The sequence below is a fragment of the Tupaia chinensis genome, unplaced genomic scaffold (assembly GCF_000334495.1).
Source record: "Tupaia chinensis unplaced genomic scaffold, TupChi_1.0 Scaffold000332_1, whole genome shotgun sequence".
NCBI classification, from domain to species: domain Eukaryota; kingdom Metazoa; phylum Chordata; class Mammalia; order Scandentia; family Tupaiidae; genus Tupaia; species Tupaia belangeri.
In genome coordinates, this window is record NW_006159826.1 from 2,096,899 (window position 1) to 2,102,396 (window position 5,498).

General features: G+C 61.6%; 1 protein-coding gene across 3 annotated transcripts in view; it reads left to right on the forward strand.

The window, feature by feature from the left end:
- The first annotated feature begins 6 nt into the window (after positions 1–6).
- PER2 (period circadian regulator 2) overlaps positions 7–5,498 on the forward strand; it is a 45,629-nt gene continuing 40,137 nt past the window's right edge. Inside the window, exon 1 of one of the 3 annotated variants that reach the window (XM_006151940.1) lies at positions 7–25. The gene's annotated coding sequence lies outside the window, so the exon portion shown is untranslated. Of the gene's footprint in view, positions 26–80; positions 337–377; positions 4,839–5,498 lie in introns of those variants that run through there. The other 2 variants (XM_006151942.3, XM_006151939.3) reach the window with 2 other exon arrangements.

Below are 5,498 nucleotides of genomic sequence, written 5' to 3' on the forward strand. Positions count from 1 at the left end.
GGGCAAACGAGGACGTGACTGGGCGGTAAGTAGCCCGGCGCCCCGGGCCGGGCGCCGAGCCAGGGCTGGCAGTCGGGCTCGCCGCTTACGTAACCGCCGCCGGGGGGCCTCAGGGCGAGTAGGTGCCGGTCCCGCGCGCCGGACTCCTCCGGGCGGCGGAAGCGCGACCGAGAGATCTCGGGGCCTCTGCCTGGTTCTCCGCTCGAAAGCGGGCGCGAGGAGGGGTGTGTGCAGGCGTCTTCAGTCGCTGACCGCCCGCCCGGAACTCTGCGGAAGAGCCCTAGTGGCCCATTTTGCAGACGGAGAACTGAGGACCAGAGAAGCGAAGCAACTTGTGTAAGGTCACAGGGCTCCTGGGTGGCTGCTGCATCGGATGTCCTTCTTTAAACCATTGTCTTTTACAGATCCTCACCCCCCCACTCGCCCCGCCAAGGGTAAGGCCAAGGGAACTGAGGGTCAGTGCGCTGTCCTGGAGGGCTCCTGGGGGCCGGCTTTCTGTTCCACCCGCAGGATGAGCACTGCACTAGGACGTTTCCCGAGCAGCCCACGGCTGGGCTGGAGTGCTGTGAGCAGAGATGACACTCCTCTGCCAGGCGTGGGCCCTGAGGGCAGGAGGGCACCTGGTACGCCCCCTTCGGCCCTGAACTACCCAGCATCCATTCCTTCCCTCCAGGATGGACAGAAGGGGAAGGCCACTTTCATACCACCCTCTGGGTGGGCCTGGGCTGCCAAGTCCCCAGTGGGCCAGCGGATGGGAGAGGCCTGTTCCAGCTCCTGGAAGGCCAGGGCCAGGGATGGCAGGCTGGTTGCCTGTGTTTGTGACCCAGACACAGGAGCTAGTGTGGAAGCTGGTTCATACTCAGAGCAACGGAGCCAGAGGCACCCTGGAAACCTCTGGGGTCTTTGCATCTCCCTGGGTTAGACCTTCAGAGATTCAGTGGAGGCATGGAATAGGGTGTTGAATCCCAAGTGGCTGGAATTTAGGAGATGTCAAGAACCTTGGCACCACAGCCGAAGCCCCGAAAGGACTCCTGCCCACTCCCATGTCTGGCTCAGCATGGACACTGGCCTCCTTGGCTTCAGAGGGGACACCCCACCTAGCCCACCCGAGGGTGGTTCCCGGTCCCAGGCTGGGTCTGGGTGAGGAGAGAGTGGTACCCCGGAAGGCTCTAAGTGGGCACTGAGTGTGTACACACACGGCTGCTGGCTTTCTGTAAGGTGTGGAGTGTGATGCAGAGTGGGGCTCCTCTAGGTGGAAGCTGTGTGACGTGCCAGCGCGGGCGTGGGACTGTGGGTGTTTGCCGCTAGCTGTCACCATCAGCTTGGTGTGATTCATTGGTACAGAGCTAACACAGCCCTGGCTTTCGGTGGAGGCCAGTGCACTGGGGGCGGGGGAGTCCCTGAGCCCACAAGCCGGCTGTTCCTGGGAGACTCAGCATCTGCTCTGGGCCTCAGTGTCCTTGTCTGTGTGGAGGGGCTCAGATTAGGCGATCTTCGAGAGCCACTTCAGCTGCGGGACTTGGGGTTCCTGTTGTTCTGGTAGCTTTTCCCAGGCCCTGCACAGGGATGGGAGTGCTCCCGCCTGGGGTCGCGAAGAGCCCCCAGTGAGGCATGCCCACTCTGCACAGGGGGAAAGGGCAGGCGCCTCGCCTCCGCATCTTAAGCACACTTGGCTCTCTAAAAAATGTGGGGAGGCACGCTTCTGCTTGCAATGATGATGTCACTCCAGGCCCTAGCCGCCACAGGGCGGAGCCACTCAGCAGTCAGTCCCGAAGAAAGAGCTGCACTGGCGTGGCACTTACCTTCTCAAAGCTACCATCTCCAGCAGAACTAGCGTGACCTGCAGCTCTGCGGACGCTGGGTCACCTGCCGACCCAGGGGCCTCTGCGGGGCCCGTTCCCTAAGCCCTGGCGCTTCCCTCTGGGGACTTGAGCCCTTGCTTCAACTCTCCACTTTCACTGTAGATGGCTTTGTAACAAGTGTTCCTGCACGTCCAGGTACAGGCCAAGGCGGAAACAGTGAGTGGGCTGTGGCCCCGAGCCTCGCCTGCCTGGAAGGCTTCCCCGTGCTTTTCCTGGAGGTGACAGAGAGAAATCATAAGCTGCTCTTCCAGGAGAAAGAGATCAGAAACCTGGTAACATAAGAACAGCTCGGGTCCCGGAGGAACAGATCCCTCTGCTTCCTAGAACCCTCTGACCCGGAGCAGCCCGTTCCCTGAGCACCGAGCCAGGAGTGGGCTCTCACACACGGTGACTGCCCTAGACCGGTGTGTGTCACCCCATGGCGTTAGAGCTGCGTGGAGAGCTGTGGAAGGAGCCCTAGCAAGGCCCAGACAATGCCTCTCCTGGGCCCTCCTCCCCTAGCGGTCACGTTTTCCTTGGTTACCCAGCCGTTGCCATGGGGAACGGCTGTTTGTTTAGCAGGACAAACATTTTCTCTGGCTTATGGCAGGCTGGCCTCAGGGAGTTGGCTCCTGCCAGGAAGTAGAAAACGGCTATTCTGTTGGGGCTGCAAGTACCGCCAGACTTGCAGACGCAGAGTCCAGAGAGTTCAAGAACAGGCAGAATCAGCCAGTGCAACGAGCCAGCCTAGTGGGGACGCTGGAGAGGGCCGAGGTCGGGAAGGCACCAGGAAGCTCTGGGGGGCTGCAGCTCCTGCCAGATCTGGGAGCTGGTTGTGGGTGTTCGGTGTGCGAAGCATGTCACAGTGCAGGAGTCTTCTCACGGGCCTCACTCCGTCTCCAGTGTGGTCACTCGGGTGACTAGGCCGCAGGCTGGTCCCTGACTGCCTTAGGCGTAAGGGCTCCCAGTGCGTGAAGCCTCTACCCCCGGGCAGTGGGCTGCAGCTGGGGCCAGGCTGTGCTTTCATTCTTAGCTTTGCGTTTGTTACGACGTGCCGTGGAGACTGCGGCTGTCTGCGAGGACAGAGCTCACAGGATGAACCCTGAGACCCCATCAGCCAGCTTCCGAATTGTCTGGCTCCTGGCCTCTCTCCTGCCACATCCCTGCCCGCTGCCTCCCTGCCTCCCTGCCTCCCTGCCCTGATCCCAGGCTCTGTGAGCTCATTGCACTCGTTTCCGAGTACTCCTCTGTCTGGTCCGAGAACCCGCTGCCCGAGGTATGGCCGCGTGACCTGGTCGGGGTCCAGGCTCAACTTCTCTCCTCAGTCTGACCCTTGTCTAGGGGCAGAGCCGTTTGTGACCTTGGGGGGGGGCGAGGATACCCAAGGGACAGGCTCATGTGGGGACTCTCCTGGCTCTCCCGCAGCCCTCTCCAGCCAGGCTGCCCCTCTTCCCTCCCTCCTGAGCGCTTTCCTCTCCCTCCCCCAGCGTTGTGGTGTAGCTGGGCTCGCATGCTGGCGTGAGCAGGCCCGGGTGAATGTCTGTGGGAGGCAGGAGGCCAAGTCTGCTCGGCCTGGCACGCTGGCTCTGCCAGCTGGGCAGAGTGCAGCCAGTCCATGGAGCCGTGCATTTTCTGGAATTGGGAGGTGTTGGGCGGTGTGTCTGAGTTGTCGTTCCACACGTTGCCATGCTGCCCAACCCCCTTGCAAAAAGACGGACCTCCCACCTGAGGTGATCCGGCCCTGGCAACTCGTGTTCACTCAGGCTCCAGGAGCTAGAAGCACGGAGTGAAAACCGGGATCCCGGAGCCACCGGCCCCCGACACGCCAAGGCAGTGACTTGTTCAGCGCGAGGCTCCTCCAAGGATGCCGGCCCTGCTGGGCAGGGGTGGCCACAAGCTCTCCATCCTTTAAGTACAGGCCGGGGGCAGCTCCTGTGGCCATAAAATCAATGGAACCTCTCCTCCCTGTTTGTTTCCTTCTTTCCTGAGAGAGACCAAGAAGTAAGCACCCGGCAGGTCTTCGCGTCGTGACCCCAGTGCCAGCCAGCTCGATCGCAGGCACACACGCGAGCCCAGCGTGTACAGGGGAGGCCTCCGGACGTGAGCGAGTGCCGCCCCTGTGGGCTATCCCGTGGAGCACTGCCGCCACTCCTGGTTGTCACCTGGTATGAGTCCCTGCGGTGACCTGCAGTGACAGGTGCTCAGGCCATGTCATTTCATCTTCCCACCAACAGACAGGAGGCAGGGCCCTCGTTCTCCATATCCCATAGACGAGGAAGAAGGCGCAGAGCGGCCGAGGACCTTGTCTGTGGTCACACCGCCAGGAAGGGCAAAACTCGGGAACCCCAGCCACCAGGCTCATTCCCTTCCCCACTCTGCTGCCTCCGAGGCCTTCACGACTCCTCTGGGGAGGGCTGTGGGGGTGCCATGGGTGGTATCCAGGGTGCGAGGGGGTCAAGAGTGAGAGAGCGTCTGGACGCCCTGCAGCCCCTTGGCCACAGAGCCCCACGAGGCCTCCTCGCTTCCACCCCCCACCCGTGTTTCCGCACAGGCCGGGCAGCCATCGCCCACTCAGCACAAAGCCCGGGCCCTGCCCCTGCACAGTCCTGCCAGGCGCACCACGATCTGGCCCTGCTGTCGCTCTCAAGTCACTTCACCTCCTGCCCTCGGCCACTCTGCTCCAGCCTTGCCCATCCTCAAACAGCATTGCACAGTCCTGCCTCAGGGCCTGTGCACTCGCTGCCGCCCGCCTCGTACTCTGGTAGCCGGGCCCTGGGCCCGTCGGGACGTGTAGTTTGCTCTCTTGAAAGCAGAGTGCGGAGCGAGGCTCAGTGTTCACTTTACTGGAAGGTGCAGCCCCCCAGCACAAGGGAGGTGAGGAAGAGCAGCCTGGAGAGCCCGGGCCAGCCGCCACCTCACTGAGACCATGCCCTGCCCCACAAGGACACCCAGCTGTGGCTCAGCCCCGAGGGCCCCATGGAAAGGCCATCTGAACAGGTGGGGAGCAGGGGTGCCACAGGCTCTGGTTCACACGTGGAGACCTCGCTGGCATGCCAGTCGTGTGCCCTGACCCAGGGCAGTAAGAGGCCGCGGGGAATCGTGCTGTCGGGGAATTGGTGGGAGTGCCTGTCTCTCTGCTTTTTGCTCATGGCAGAAGTGAATAAACTTAAAAGCAAAAACAGGAGGGACCAGCAGTTAGCATAATGGCTATGTCGTTGGGCTCCCATGTAGTTGACCGCGGTTCGCATCCCAGACCCAGTGGCTTAAAACTCATGCCGGTCACGTGTGCGTGCATGCCCAAGATCCCAAGAGGAGAACGGAGGAGAAGGGATTGCGGCGTGACCATCCCCTCTGGGGGATGATTTCTCGCTTTCTGTCTCTCTGTCTCCTCTGTCTGTCTGGTGAGCACACAGGCCCTATAGCAAAAACCTCTCCAAAAAAAAACCCACACGCCCTAAAAAAAAAACCCCTCCAAAAAAAAAAAAAAAAAAAAAACGGAAAATAGGAAAGCTTCAGAGCAGGCATTCAAGGGAGGCGGAGAGGAGAGGATTTTCTGCAGCCCCTCCTTCCTGGCCATGGGCAAAGGTTGCTCTGGGGCGTGAGCTCTCCCTCCACGGGGAGAGCTAGGGCAGCAGGGCCCACTCCCTGCGGCGGGGG